General features: G+C 55.8%; 1 protein-coding gene across 1 annotated transcript in view; it reads left to right on the top strand.

Annotated features, from left to right (window-relative positions):
* Positions 1 to 15,925, top strand: part of LOC147663348 (uncharacterized) — a 160,993-nt gene that overhangs the window by 88,204 nt on the left and 56,864 nt on the right. The gene's annotated exons all lie outside the window — the stretch shown is intronic.

The raw sequence follows: 15,925 nt of genomic DNA, 5'->3' as shown, positions 1-15,925 counted from the left end.
GAGTTAGGTGTCCCTAGCTCGGGAGGGTAGATCATCCCCCTAAGTGCAGTGTGTTTTCTGGATTCACCAGGAGGGTGGGATCCAGTGGTGGCAGCATGAATGTGTTCAGTGCATGTGTCCCCGTCCCTGCCCTGGAGTTATGGTACCTGTGTCACGTGTGGTCAGGTTGAGAAATCAGGGGTGGTAGAAACTGCCTTACCAGTCTGGGGAGGGGTGTGTGTGGATGAATGGTGTGTTGCACTGGACGTGTGTGTGAGTTCTCTGGATGGGGAGCTTGCTGAATGCTTGTGTACTCTTGTTTTGCTCAGATACCTAAAGTTCCGTGTGGTAAACTTTTCCCAAGAACGTCTGCAGACAGTGGAGCCTGCTTCTGATTTTCTGTGGTCTGTTTAGAGACAGATGTTTGGAGTTGGTAATGTTCTGGGAGGAGAGAGGCATAGGGGATGGAGTGATTCCAAAAGGAGTGGCTGAGGTGTCTTCCAGCCCAGTGTGGTGGAAGAGGTTAAGTGTAGCCCAGCTAGGTCTCGGTGTAGGGGCTCACGTCCTGTCTCAAGAGGAGAAGGAGTGGGTGGGACTGCATGTCTCCAGGTGCCCGAAACCCAGTGTCAGGGCCTAGAATGTTTCTGAAGGGAACGTCAGGTCGGGGGCCTAGGCTGTACCAATAGGTCATTTGAGGAAGATCTCCCAGAGTGTTTGAAGAATGTAGAACATCAGTGAACATGATTTCATGGGTGGGCCTGAAGCTCATGGGAGTTTCCCCTGCCCCTGTGCTATTGTGTTAATTGTTGGGGAGTGACCCTAAGGAAAGGTTCTGGTCTTCCAGCCCAGTGTGGTGGAAGTGGCTCGGAGGAGCACAAGCCTGGTCTTCGTAGTCTGGGTGTTTTTTTTCTTAGGAACACCAGGTGAGGGAGCCTAGCATGTCCGTATGGAGCGTCCTTGTAGGGAGATCTCCCAGCGTGGAGAGAACGTGGAGCGCCTGTAAGCAGGGCTCTAGTAGTTCTGTTATCTGGCAGTACCGCTCCAGTTGGGAGGGTGCAGAAGTCCAGATGGAGGGGTGCGAGGGGGATAGATTCCCCAGTGGAGTAACCAGTGGGTCAGGGGCCAACCAGAAGGGTTGTGTCGCCAGGGAGTGACCAGGGTGATGCCACTTCTGTCCTGAGTGTCAGGAAGACTTGTACACGACACATTAGTTATGTGTCACCCTCAAGGAAGTCCTGGTGCGCCAGGCATCTGACCAAAGGGGTACGTACCTCGGTTGGGGAGCCAGTAGCCGGTGTGTCCGGATCTGGACGTAAGGGCAACTGTATGTAGTGTCCTGAAGGAACTCCTGCCTGAAGAGAAGGAACCGGGTAAGCTGTATGGGGGATTGACCTGCAGTGGTTGCCTTGCTGCTGAAGGAGGAGTGAATTCGAATCCCAGGTGGTAGACCAGTTAAGGGAGCTGTGACTCTGTCATGACCAGCCTGGTGTCCTGTAGGCACTGCACTGAGCCGCGTCTGCCTTCGGCCGCGCAGCCTATGCCGCTTGCCGTCCCCGTCTCGATGCGGTCCGTGAGCCGCCGCCTGCGCCGCATCTGGCAACCCGCAAAGTGCAACGCCTCACTACACCGATCTTGTGCTGGTCTGACCGTGGTCACTGCTGCTGAGGGAGTAAAGGTCCCGAACTGGTGGGAGAGTTGTGTTCTGGAGGGTGCTTCAGAAGTAGAGGTAGGGTGGGGCATTCTTGCCCGTGACCTCTGGTCAGCCTGAGGGTGCAGACCCTAGGTTGAAGGATCAGTGGTAGTTTGGAACTACACGGAGAAAGGGAGTGGAGAATGGCTATGTAGGCCAGGGGTTACCACCCCCCACTCTGTGGATTGGTAGGGACCAGTGGTATCTGGGTGGCCTAGGGCCTGGTCCTAGCCGTGGACAACTAAGGAGTACCAGTGGGGTAGCCTGGTTGGGCCAGTTTTTTTTTTAAGTATGTGCTTGTCTTATGGATCAACGTGGCGTAGAACCGGAGGGTGTCCCTGCAGTGCGGGCCCGCGTCCGTGTTCTATCGCCCCAAGCAGGGAAGTCCATCACGGTGGTGATTGTTCTCCCCTGCGTTTTGGCTGGAAGGGGGTTGTGTTGGACTTGGCCCTTCTGGCAGGTTCACCCCTGAACTTTTTGCCTAGTGATTTCTGGTCTTTGCGCACTTTGACACTGTGGCGCAGTATAAAGTGCGTCCTCTCCCTGAGTGCATGTGTGAGATTGGCCTGCTCTCCCATAGGAATGCATGGGGAATGTCTGTGTCCCTGGTAGTTCCTGATGCGTGAGGCGTGCATGGTCAAGTCTGGTATGTGCGAACTCGTGAGAGTGAATGCTTCGCAACGATGTATGTGACATGGTTGTGTCTTGTGCGGAAGCGCCACTTCTAGACATGACTGTGTATGTGCTGTGAAGGTGCTGGCGTGTGATTGGCTGGAGCTGGCTGGGATGCCAGGCTCCAGGAAGTCTGTGTGGGTCTGCCCCGGTGGTGAATAGAGAGATTAGCATGCTGATGTGAGGGAGGGGCTGCGCCTGTGTCCTGAATGGGGCTGGGTTTTCCCCACACAATGCTGGCTCCGCCCCCTGTGGTGCGACTGATGACCCTAGCCTGCCTGATGAATGGAAGGGGTGGTTGAGCCATCAACAGTGCTCTCAGACCAGCTGCGACTGGTTCTGCCCCCACCCTGCACCTACAGACAAAGGGAAAAGGTGTATAAAAGAGGGGCTGTGACCCCATGAAGATGTTCTTGTTTTTGACTTGGATCTACCAGGGGCGTGCTGCTGCTTGGGTCCAGGGGAAGGCTTGCCTCCCCTGGGCTCTGCCCAGCCCCTGGCTTGCTGATGGACCCCTGAAGGACTGAATTGCTGACCTTTCCCCTCCTAGCGCAAGGAGCGCTTTCATTTGCCTGCCTGGGCAGAGCGCTGTCGTTTTCCCTCTGAGGGAAGCGCTCCTGCCCTTTTTAGTGCCCCAGAGTGCTTCGTTGCACTTTGTCCTTAATTGACGGGTGCCACCCCGATTATGGCGCCCTTTGCGAGTGCCCACCTCGCTTCACTGTTTTCTTTTGGTCTCGAGGGTGTCCACCCCTCTTAAATGCCCCCGAGAATCACCGCCGCGGCCCGAGCGCCGCAAAACAGGAAGCCAGGCACTATGGTGCCTGACGCGGGGCGGGACTTCCGGTTTGCTGGAGGAAGTCCCGCCCGCCGCCGCGCTGTGATTGGCTGCCCACCGCCGCCGACCGGAAGGGGATTGAGGCTGAGCGATGGCCGCCCGGGGCAGCCAGCAAAGTGCAGCGCCGGTGTTGTGGGGCTCCCATGTAATGGAGGGAGCCCCGGCCAAGGAGTCCAGCCCGTAGCACCGGAGGGCCCCGAGGAGCGGGAGCTCTCCTTCCCCCCCAGCCGCCGCGAGACCGGTGAGTGCCTGTGAAGGGAGGGGGGGCGTCGGGGCTCATTGCCCGCCTCTCCCCTCTAAGTGGAAGGCTCGTGGGGGCCTTACCTGCTCTTGAGCCTAATGAAAGGCTCCGGGGGCAGTTCAGTTATTTCGAGCCGAGGGGCTCAAGGCGCCCCATGTGTGGAGGAGCCACGAGAGGCTCCAGCCGGCACCTGTTCTATTTAGAGCCACGAAGGCTCCAACGATGGGGACATTGATTTCTTTCAGGAGCCAGAGGGCTCCCCCACGCTGGGCAGTAGTGTTTCTGGAGCCTAGATGGCTCTAACCAGGGGCATATTTGTTTTCAGAGCCAGAGGGCTCCAACCTATTGCGCAGTTTTGCTTCCTGAGGGGCTAGTGAGAGCCCCTGTCGCAGATTTGTTTTCCAGCTGCCCAGCAAGTAGTGGGCAGCTGCACCGTTTAGGTTTTCCTTCCTAGGGACACATGTTCTGGACTTTAGGAGTGAGGCGCACTCCTTCATCCCTGGCCTTTCCCCAGCTGCGCAGCACTTAGTGCCAGCTGCAGCGTTTAGGCCCCCTGTTCTGTCCCTCAGCTGCCCAGCACTTTGTGGGCAGCTGCTACGTTTAGGTTCTGGCGCAAGTGGCACAACCTGGACTTTGTGAGTTCTGCGCTAAAGGTGATTTATGCGCTAACTGAGGTTTAGATGCTGTTATGATCTATGTCCTATTGCTTTTGGGTGCTAGGAAATGTACAATGTGTAGTATGTTTTGCGCACCCTGTGTTCTGCACCTCTGAATGTGTTGTTGATGCATCATGTGCCTTGTTCCTTACACCGCTGAACGTATGTTGATGCGTCATGTGTTCCTTACACCGCTGAATGTGTTGTTGATACATCATGTGTTTTCCTTCCCTGCACCGCTGAATGTATGTTTATGCATCATGTGTTTTGTCCCCAGGTCTATACCCCTAAATGTATGGTGATATTTAGTTGGTTGTTCTTGCTAGTACAGGTGGTGCTAGTGAGGTCCTGGTTCCCTGCTTGACCTGTTCCTAGGGTGGTTAGAATTGCGTAGGGGGTACTTACCTGATTACCAGTAGTTACTTGTATTGAGCTACAGTGATTTTCTGTTATATTCTAAGTGCTATTCCAAGGGCGTGGTACTGAGCTCGCCCCCTGACCAGAGTCCCAGGACCAGTGGACTCTATTGTGCCTGCCCTGACAAATTGCTGGGACTTGTCTGATCTCCCTTGGGCCCCTGGGGCCTCGCTGAAATGTGACCTCGCTCGTTCCCCTCGGCAGCTCGTGCACGGCAGCCCGTCCAAGCCTCGAGCAGCACCGCTCTCCCCTGAGCCGCGCCGCTTCGCTGGGTCGCCTGCATCCTGCCTTCCCCTCCTCTTCTGAGCCGCACACATTGGTCGCCCCAGAGAAACGCTTGTACCTTGCCGGTGGCCCGCTCAAGCCTCGAGCCGCACCACTCTCCCCTGAGTCGTGCCTCTTCGCTGGGCCGCCCGCTCAAGTTTACTAAGAAGGTCACTCGCATTATCCTTGCAACCAGGTCGGGAGGTACTGTCTGTTAGGCTCTATGTTTAAGTTCTAGGCCTACAAGTATTGTGTTCTAAAAGTGCTGGTTCCTGACAGTGGTCCAGGTGGCCCTGTCTTGTAAATATCCCTTGTAAATTCTGCCCGTGCCTCTGGCACAATGTAAAGTGTGTTTTATCTAATGTATGTTTATTGGAATACAAAGGCTATTTTCATATATACCCTTGTGTGGAGTTTTCTTTGTGGTGGGCCTTGGGTGTTGTTGCTGGGGTGCGTGCGCAAATACTTAACTCATATCGCCTCCAAGTTTAGCCTTGCTGCTCGCGCCACGTTACCTAGAGGGCGAGTAGGGGTTATCTTGGCGTGTAACTCCCTTGCCCTGACCTTAGGAATGGTGATCCCTGACTGACCTCGACGCGAGTCTTGGCCAGCCGGGGTCCCGTTTCTAACAGATTCCCTTCGGGGGAATGTTGTTTATGGCTTGGGGTCACCCATCGTAGTGTTATATAAATTATAAGAACAGTACCTGATGTGTAATTAAGTCAGTTACTCGAACTAACAAGGGGATAATTCCTATACATGCTTAAACCGATATGAGAAATTGGCCTGGTATATGCTGTCCACTAACTAAAGTGGGCACCTTGCACCTGTCCAAACGATCATTAATTGATGATTAGTTGAGACAACCTACATTGAAGGCTATCATAGTGGTAGCTATGGAGAGCAGCCTTCAGGCTAAGTCTTGAAGGAATGTAAAGCATCTTGTTTTACCAGATTGGAACCTTCTGAATGGCTAAATGAAAGGAGAACCACACCACTGTTATTATAAAAATATGTATTTATTACTAAACACTCTCTACTAATTCCTTCATGGAATTAGAGCGCAAGATACACAAAGTTAAATCACTAGAACAACAGTAAATAGCATAATACAAGGGGAGACCGAACCATATACTAAATAAGTGGTGTAACAACCCCGCTTGACTAGATACAGTGCCTAGAGCACGTAGAATCGCTGGGACCCCAAGGAACCACCCAAGGTAGTGACACAGGGGACCCACTGAGGACGGGTGCAGTGTGAGAAGACCGGCGTGAGCTCCGTGCAAGTCGCAGTTGCAATTTTAAAGTTTATGGACACTTAGAAGAGGACTTGGAGCAATCCCTTTTAGATTTAGAAGGTTCTAAGGCCAGCACCCATGTGAGCATCGGAGTACTCGTGTTACCTCACCCAGGGAAGCCGGGTGCATCGGCGTCAAACGTTGTCGGGAATCTTCATCGTTATCAATGGCGTGCTGTGGAAAAGTTCTGCTGCTGTGAAGAGGAAAAGTGTCCGGGGTAATCCAAGCCTGGATCGGAGCTGTGAAGAACCTGAAAGCAGAGGGGACAGAGTCTGGGTCACTTGCCAGTGACCAGAGGCACAGTAGACAAATGCCCACCGATGTTGGGTGTTTCAGGTGCGAAGAGGTGAAGCTTGACTCTGCAGCCACGGGGACCTTTAGATGTCAAGGATGACCAAAGTCTGGAGGTAACCTGTCCCATGATGGATGTCGAGAGCTGATGGAACACCAACAAGCCTTGGCAACTGTAATCCACGCGGTCAGAGGAGATCAGCTTCAGTGAGAAACAGCAAGGTCCTGGTGACCCCCCAAGCAATGGAGAGTCAGGGCATGTTTGGAACAACCAGGTAAGACCACAGGAAAGTATTGTTGCCTTCTCAGGGACCCACGGGCCAAAGGACCAGGGATCGGGAAGGCGCCTCGACAGGAATCACAAAATACCAGCCCACTGAACACTCGTGGAATGTAGGCCAGAAATCCTCAGGGGAATCACTGCTTAGGGCTTGGACTACAAGTAACCCAAAGCACAGCTTCAGGTGTTGCCAGACAGCGGGTGCTTCTGCAAAAGAACACAGTGTCCAGGGATACGGGTTGCACGATCCCCATGAGGGATACGGGCCTCAGAATTGCTAAGAATGCAGATCAACCTTAGGAACCTCGGAAACCCACCTCCTGTGTTGCAAAGTTCTTCAGAGACCTCAGGAGCTTTGGAGATGCAAACAAGTCAGATGCATTTGTGGTGCCTGCTTTGCAGGAGAGTAACTCCTTTACTCCAAGGGAGATTCTTCAGTCATCCAGCGTTGTGCAGATCAACAAAGTACTTGGTTTGTGTAGTCAGAGTTTAGTCCAGGTGATATCCAAAGTCCTGTAGTCAGGGTTCCTACTTTATACCCAAGGAAGGGGTTGGACAAACTCTGGGGACCCACCTATGGGAGGTTCACGACATAGGGGTGGATATACCCATATCCCTCGTCCAGTTTCGTGCCAGAGCAGCAGCCAAATGGCTCCTGAACCGGTTAGAGCTGGACTATGCACAGGGACACCAAATGTATCCCTAGTGCAGACATCAAAGCACTCTCAGAGTGCACCCACCCAGTTCCAATACACTAAAGCCTGTCCGGGAGGTGGTTACACCTCCCTGTGCCAGGAGACCTATTGTCCAGCCTCCCCTGCTGGAGTTTTGTCCAGCAGCAGGAGGGCAAGTTCAAGTTCAAGTTCAGTAATTTGTATAGCGCACTACTCACCCAGAGGGTCTCAAGGCGCTTGGGGGAGGGGGTGCATTATTTATCGAATAGCCAGGTTTTAAGTTCCTTTCTGAAGGAAATGTGGTTCTGCGTAAGGCGGAGGTGAGAGGGGAGAGAATTCCAGGTCTTGGCCGCCAAGTAGGAGAAGGATCTTCCTCCCATGGTGGATCTCTGGATGTGCGGAACTGCGGCGAGGGCTTGATTGGAGGATCTTAGTTGGCGGGTGGGTGTGTAGAAGGACAGTCGTGTGTTGAGGCATTCGGGTCCTAGTTTGTAGAGGGCCTTGTGTGCGTGGGTGAGGAGACGGAACATTATTCTCTTGTTGACGGGAAGCCAGTGGAGGTCTTTCAGGTGACCGGTAATGTGATCTTGGCGAGGGATGTCCAGTATGAGTCTGGCTGATGCGTTTTGGATGCGTTGGAGTTTTTTCTGTAATTTGGCTGTGATTCCTGCGTAGAGGGTGTTTCCCTAGTCCAGTCGGCTAGTGACCAGTTTGTGGGTGACAGTCTTTCTTGTTTCGGAGGGGATCCAACGGAAGATTTGTTTGAGCATACGAAGTACGTTGAAGCAAGAGAATGAGACGGCGTTGACTTTTCTGGTCATCGAAAGGGAGGAGTCTAGGATGAAGCCTAGGTTACGTGCGTGGTCTGTGGGTATGGGTGCTGTACCCAGGGCCGATGGCTACCATGAGTCGTCCCAGGCAGAGGGGATGATCCTAGGATGAGGACTTCCGTATTGTCTGAGTTAAGTTTTAGGCGGCTGTTTTTCATCCATTCGGCTATTTCTTTCATGCCTTCGTGAAGATTGGTTTTGGCGGTGTTAGGGTCTTTGGTGAGAGAAAGGATCAGCTGGGTGTCGTCAGCGTAAGAGATGATGTTAAGGTTGTGTTGTCGCGCGATGGATGCGAGTGGACTCATGTAAACGTTGAAGAGGGTGGGACTGAGTGATGATCCTTGTGGTACTCCGCAGATGACTTCAGTGGCTTCTGATTTGAATGGGGGAAGTCGGACTCTCTGGGTTCTCCCGGCGAGGAACGAGATGATCCAGTCCAAGGCTTTTCCTTGTATGCCGATGTTGCTGAGTCGTTGTATGAGGGTGCTGTGACAGACTGTGTCGAAGGCGGCGGAGAGGTCGAGTAGGATGAGGGCAACTGTTTCTCCGTTGTCCAGTAGTGTTCGGATGTCGTCTGTCGCTGCAATGAGGGCAGTTTCGGTGCTGTGTTTGGCTCGAAAGCCAGATTGTGAGGTGTCGAGGGAGTTGTTGGATTCAAGGAAGGCGGCGAGCTGGCTATTGACGGCTTTCTCAATGACTTTGGCGGGGAATGGGAGGAGGGAGATGGCGCGGTAGTTCTTAAGTTCAGAGGGGTCTGCTGTGGGTTTCTTCAGGAGGGCGCTGAGTTCGGCGTGTTTCCAGCTTTCTGGGAAGGTTAAGGAGTTGAAGGAGCAGTTGATGACATCACAGAGATGGGGTGCGATGATGGAGTCTGCTTTGTTGAAGATGTGGTGGGGACAGGGGTCGGTTGGCGAACCTGAATGGATGGAGTTCATTAGGCGGATGGTGTATTCAGTGGTGATTGGGTTCCAGGCGCTAAGGTTGTTAGATGGCGGTTTAGGTTCGGAGGAGGGTGGAGTGGACTGTTCTTTGGAAATGTTCTCAAAGCTGTTATGTATGTCGGCGATTTTGTTGTAGAAGGAGGAGGATAACGAATCGCAGAGGTCTTGGGAGGGAGTAATGTCGTTTGAGGCTGCGGTGGGGTTGGTAAATTCTTTGACGATGTTGAATAGTTCCTTGCTGTTATGGGCGTTGTTGTCGAGCCGATCCTTGAATGCTGATTTCTTGGTGGATCGGATCAATTGGTGGTGTTTGCGGGTGGCTGTCTTGAAGGTGGTCAGTTTGTCAGTGATTGGGTTTTTTCTCCATGTTTTCTCGAGAGTACGGCATAGTTTCTTTGATTTCTTAAGGTCATCGTTGAACCAGGGGCCTTTTTGCTACCCTGTTTGGTTTGGTGGTTTTTCAAGGGTGCTAATTCTTCAACGCTGTGAGTGATCCATTGTTTGAATTTGGTGGCAGCTTGGTTTGGGTCCGATGTGAGGGCGGGAGGGTTTTGGTTGAGCGATGTGAGGAGTTGGCCGGTGGTGATTTTGTTCCAGTTTCTTCGCGGAATAGGTTGTGTGGGGTTGTGGGTCGAGGTAGTTTTGTAGCTGAAGTGAACACAACTGTGGTCCGTCCAATGGAGAGCTGTTGTGCGATCGAAGGAGATGTGTTTGCTGGAGGTGAAGATTGGGTCGAGCGTATGTCCGGCTACATGGGTGGGGGTGTCAACAAGTTGTTTGAGTCCGAGATTGGCCAGGTTGTCCAGAAGGGTGGTGGTGTTGCTGTTGTTTTTCTTTTCCAGGTGAGGTCTCCCAGTAGAATGTAGTTCTCGGAGGCGAGGGCATGTGGGCTGATGAAGTCAGTGATGTCTTCGCCGTGTCTGTGGCTGGCAGCATCCATTTTGTGATGCAGGGTTCTGGAAAGCTGGTACTGGGTGTACCAGTGGCCCACGCATGCCTCAGTGACATGGAGGAATCATGCCTCCCATCCCAGTCCTTGGGTGGAGGCATGATTCAAAGGTGTTTGACACCAAACACAGCATGTTTCTGAGCAGCCGTTCCAAAGTTGCATTTTACCGGAGAAATATAATGCGTTTAAACCTATATGCCAGGCTGCATCACGGACAGCACCAGGAAATGGACTTCGAGCACTGCAGAGGGGCTCTGCTCATGCAGGAGCACCCTCTCACGTAAAAACCAAGCACCCTGCCTTCAGGATTGATAAGGCCTGCTATAGGGGTGACTGATAGGTTTGTAGGTGTAGTGATATGAGTAGCAATATAGGGATACTATAGTAAGTGGTGCAAGCGCCAGTTTACACAGTTTGCTGTAGCAAACGGACGGTGTGAGTTTGAGTGGTCTCTCAGGGGTGGCACAATACATGCTGCAGCCCCTGAAAGGCCTCTGGGGTACCTATGCCTTGGTATATAGTATACCATTGTTAGACGGGGACCCGGAGGGTCGGCCGAGTAAAGGGGGAGAGGCCTCCCGGGGAGGGCCCTCTCCGGTAATCGTACAGGCAAGTAACTTCCCCCCCACAGATAGACACCCACAAGGATGAGTTCTGTACACTTTTATAGGTATCTTTAGGCAAGGTAACTGACGGTACAGCAGGACCAGGATACGAGGATCCTGTCAATTCTAGTCTCTTAGGGAAAAAGGGTAGCGGGACAGTCTCAGTACCGGACCGGTACGGGGATGGCCGGTGTGGAGCTCACAATCCTCGAGCTGATGGGTTCGCAAGTAGGGGCCGCGGCAGCGCCAGCAGGCCTTCAAGATGGTTCAGGAAAGGAGGAGCCGCGGCAGCGGCAGCAGGCCTTCAAGATAGTCCACGAAAGGATGAGCCGCGGCAGCGCCAGCAGGCCTTCAAGATGGTTCACGAAAGGAGGATGGGCCACGGCAGCGCGAGCAGGCCTTCAAGATGGTTCACAAAAGGAGGATGAGCCGTGGCAGCGCCAGCAGGCCTTCAAGATGGTTCACGTAAGGATGATGAGCCGCGGCAGCGCCAGCAGGCCTTCAAGAGCATTCACGAAGAGGAGCCGCGGCAGCGCCAGCAGGCCTCCAAGGATGAGTTCGTCTCGGTGTCTCTCGACTCCAGGATACAACTGCCTTCCTGCTCTGGAGCTGCCCCAGTTATAGGTCTGGCGCCCTTTGATGTCCGGACCCTCGCACTTGGAGGTCGGGAGGTCCGGGATGAGGGAGTCCAGACACCCAGCAGGGGGGTGGAGCCAGCGCCCAGGGAGGCTGGGGGCGATCGAAACCCGGCAAGGAGGAGCCATCGACACTCCTCCTTCCATTGACCTGCCAAGTGGTCTCTTTACCCCCTGGGTGGATGGTGGTGCCTCGATGTCGGGGCCTGGCTGGGCCCGAGGCCGATGTCGGCCAGAGGCCACGCGGCCTGGTCGGGTAGTGTCCAAAAATGGCGGCTGGGCCGGAGACAGGGGTTCTGGGAGGGACCCGGGCCAGCCGATACTGTGGTGTTCAGGAGCCAGGGTTCCGTCGGGGAAGGGCCGTGGTTTGACCCGATGGGTTGCAGGGGTGCTTCTTGTCCGTGACACAGGAGGTGTAGGGGTCCGCGACCCGCCATGCGGGGCGGGATCGGGCCTTCCACGAGGCTTGTCCAACATGCGTCCCCCCCAGCTGAAGGCAGGGAGAGTCACCCATCCTCCTGGGTACTCTCCTCGCCGAGGCGGAAGAAGCGGGACAGGCCGTCTGCGTTGGCGTGGTCTTGGCCGGGGCGATGTTCCACAGTGAAATCCATCCCCTGCAGGGAGATGGACCAACGCAACAGCTTCGGGTTTTCTCCCTGCATCTGCATCAGCCATTGCAGGGGTCGGTGATCTGTTTGCACCCGGAAGTGGGTACCGAAGAGATAGGGCCGGAGCTTCTTGAGGGCCCACACTACAGCGAAGGCCTCCCGCTCAATGGTGCTCCAGCGCTGTTCTCGGGCCAGCAGACGTCGGCTGATGAAGGCCACTGGCTGATCGACTCCCTCGGTGTTGAGTTGGGAGAGGACGGCCCCAACGCCATGATCTGAGGCGTCCGTCTGGACTATGAACTCCCGGCTGTAGTCGGGGGCTTGGAGCACGGGGGCGGTGCACATGGCGGACTTGAGGTTCTAAAAGGCCGCCTGACATTCAGGAGTCCAGTTGACTTTCTGGGGGTTCTTTTTGGACGTGAGTTCTGTGAGGGGCCCCACAATGCTGCCATAGTCTTTGACGAAGCGCCGGTAGTACCCGGTGTGCCCCAGGAAGGCTCGGACCTCTGTTTTTGTGACCGGGGGCTCCCAGGACTGGATGGCGGCAATCTTGAGCTGGAGGGGGGCCACCAGGCCACTTCCCACCTGGTGCCCCAGGTAGGTCACGGACACTTGGCCGATCTGACACTTGCTGACCTTGATGGTTAGCCCGGCCTGCCGGAGGGCCTTCAGGACCTCCCGGAGGTGGTGGAGGTGTTCTGCCCAGTGGCGGCTGTACACGGCAATATCGTCCAGATAGGCGGCACTGAATTCTTCCAGACCCGCCAAGACTTTGTTCACTAGTCTCTGGAAGGTGGCGGGTGCGTTTTTCATTCCGAATGGCATCACCTTGAAGTGGTAGTGGCCATCCGGGGTGGAGAAGGCAGATCGCTCCTGGGCACCGGGAGTGAGGCCAATCTGCCAATAGCCCGCTGTCAAATCAAAGAGGCTCAGGTAGCGGGAGGCCCCCATGCGGTCGATCAGTTCATCTGCCCGGGGAATGGGGTGAGCGTCGGTCCTGGTGACGGCGCTCAGACCCCGATAGTCTACACAAAACCTGAGCTCGGGGGCGACACCAGGGGCGGCGGCCTTGGGGACCAGTACAACCGGTCTGGCCCAGGGGCTGTCGGACGGCTCGCTAGCATCTGGGAGACTTCCGACTGGATGCAGGTGCGTACTCGATCAGGCACCCTGTACGCCCTGTGTCGGATAGGGGGGCTATCCCCGGTGTCAACGTCGTGCAGGCACCAGGGTGTGACCCCCGGAATGAGGGAGAACAGGTCGGCAAATTGTAGTAGCAGATCTTGGCAGTCTTGGCGCTGCGCTGGGGACAGGGCATCTGAGAGGTGGACTCCCTCCACGGAGCCGTCTTTCTCGAGCGTTTTCAGGAGATCGGGGAGGGGCTTGGAGTCTTCTTCAGCCCCGCTGTCGGTAGCCATCAGGAGGCTAAGTTTAGAGCGCACAAAGTGGGGCTTGAGTCGGTTGGCGTGGAGGACCCATAGGGGGTTTCGGGGTGACTCCATGTCTACCAGGTAGGTGACGGGGCCCTTGGGCTCCACCACTTTGAAGGGTCCCGTCCATTTGTCCTGGAGGGCGCACAGTTCAACCGGGGACATCACCCAGACCTGTTGTCCCGGCTCGAACTCGATGGATGAGGCATTCTGATCATACCAGCGCTTCATGTCCTCTTGGCTGGCTTCGAGGTTGGCCTTGGCAAGTTGCCTGAACCGCCGGGTCTGGTTACGGAGGGTCAAGAGGTACTTGTATACATCAGGGGGAGTCTTCTGAGGGGCCACCTCCCACCCTTCTTTGACCAGGCTGAGGGGGCCCCGGACGGGGTGTCCATACAAGAGTTCGAACGGACTGAAGCCCAGGGATTTCTGGGGGACCTCCCTATAAGCGAACAGGAGGCACGGGATCAGCACGTCCCATTGGCGACGTAGGGGTTTTTCCAGGCCCATGATCATCCCCTTGAGGGTGCGGTTGAATCGTTCTACCAGTCCGTTCCCTTGCGGGTGATAGGGGGTCGTGAATTTGTAGGTGACCCCGCACTGTTGCCATAGGGACTTCATGTACCTGGAGATAAAGTTCGTGCCCCTGTCACTGACGACTTCTCGGGGGAAGCCCACCCGTGAGAAGATCCCCATCAAGGCTCGGCCCACCACAGGCGCCGTCACGGTCCGGAGAGGTATGGCCTCGGGATAGCGGGTGGCATGGTCCCCAGGACAAGGATGAACCGGTGTCCCTGTGCTGTCCGGGGCTTTAGGGGCCCCACAATGTCCATTCCCACCCGCTCAAAGGGAGTGGTGACAATGGGAAAGGGTTGCAGGGGGACTTTCAGTTTTCGGCCGCTCTTCCCGCTGGCCTGGCAGGTGGGGCAGGCCCGGCAGTGGTTCACTACATCATTCCGCATCTTTGGCCAGTAGAAATGGGTCACCAGGCGGCTGTACGTCTTGTCCTGTCCCAGGTGCCCGGCAAGAGGCACATCGTGTGCCAGGTTCAATAGGAAGTCTCTGAAGCGGAGGGGGACCACCAGCACCCGGCTGGCTCCCAGCTCGGCAATCTTCTGCTCACTGTAGAGCAGCCCGTTGTCCCAGTAGATCCAGTGGGCCCCCGAGGCATCCCCTGCGCTCTGGGTTATGGCTTGTTGTCGGAGTCCCTCGAGGGAGGGATATGCCCCTTGTTCCTGGCGGAACTGTTCCTGAGTGGAGCCACCTTCTTGGCACCACTGGGCCAGCTCAGGGAGGGCTTGGAGTTGATCCCGTTCCTCGTTGCCGGACCCCGGAGGACCAGGCTCAGGGGTGGTTTCTTCTGTGACGATTGGCGGAGGAGGTTCGGGCCACTCCGGTTCCTCTGGGCTGGAGATGGCGCGGGCGGCCATGGATCGGGTCGTTACACAGACCCATTCAGGGAGACCAAGCATCCCCAGGTGCTCTCTTCGCTCAACGGCTGACCAGGGGGAGCTCTCGAGGTCGTTCCCCAGAAGGCAGTCCACCGGGGCATCGTCGCGGACAGTCACTTTTAGCATGCCGGACACCCCCCCCCCCACTCGAAGGGGACGGGGGCCATTTGGCACAGGCTCTCGGAGTTGTCTGCCGACCGCACGGGACAAAGTACATTGGGTAGGATCTGGTCAGGGGTCACCAGATGGCAGCGGACTGCGGTCACACTGGCCCCTTTGTCTCGGAGGGCTTCAGCCCGGCGTCCATTGATGGTGACCCACTGGCTGTATTTCTGCGTGTTGGCGGGGATGGGCGCCCGCGGGACCATGTCCCTCTCTCCTAGACAGACCAGGGACATGGCGGCTGGTTCCCACTCGGGCTGGTACTGCTCGTACTCTTCAGCTTCTTCGTGGCCCGGCTCTTCTCCCAGGGCGGCGGCGTTGATCTGGCGGTTCATGGGGCTCTGATTTTTCAGGCAGTTGGGATCATTGGCGTAGTGGCCGGGTCGCTGGCACTTGTGGCAGGTAACGTTGGAGCGGAACCCTGGTCGCGTTGGAGGGTTTCCTCTTCTGGCCGGGGGAGGGGGGTTGCTAGTGGGGGGCACCGTGACGGTGTCCCGGCCCCGACCCTGGCCTCCTCCCCCCCCCCGTGGGCGGTGAGGCCCTTGCGTGGCTCTGTTCTGTTCGCTGGGTCAGTTCCGAGGGACTCGGGTGCTCTCCCATCGGTCTGCTTCGATGGCGAGTTTCCGAGGTTCGGTCAGCTTACTGTCAAGGAGGTGCTGTCTGAGTTCGACGAAACAATTATTGGAGAGGTGCTCCCATACAATAAGGTCGAATAATTGCTCGTAGGTGGTGACCCGGCTGCCCTTGATCCATCCCTCGAAGGCTCTGCTAAAAAAGTTCACGTACTCCACCCAGGTTGTACCAGGGATGCGTTTACAGTCTCGGAATCGCTGCCGGTACATCTCGGGCGTGAGCCCATAGCGAGTGAGGAGGGCGGCCTTCATGTGGTCGTAGGATGTCATCTCGTGGTCGGGAAGTTGCAGCAGGGCATCTCTTCCTTCGTTGATGAATTTTCCCCATAACCCGGCTCCCCAGTCACTTCGCGGGATTCGGTGGGAGGTCATTGCTACCTCGTAG

Source organism: Lissotriton vulgaris, unplaced genomic scaffold (genome assembly GCF_964263255.1).
Source record: "Lissotriton vulgaris unplaced genomic scaffold, aLisVul1.2 SCAFFOLD_300, whole genome shotgun sequence".
NCBI lineage: Eukaryota > Metazoa > Chordata > Amphibia > Caudata > Salamandridae > Lissotriton > Lissotriton vulgaris.
Note: the sequence above shows the minus strand (reverse complement) of the source record. Positions and strands in the feature narration are given on the sequence as shown.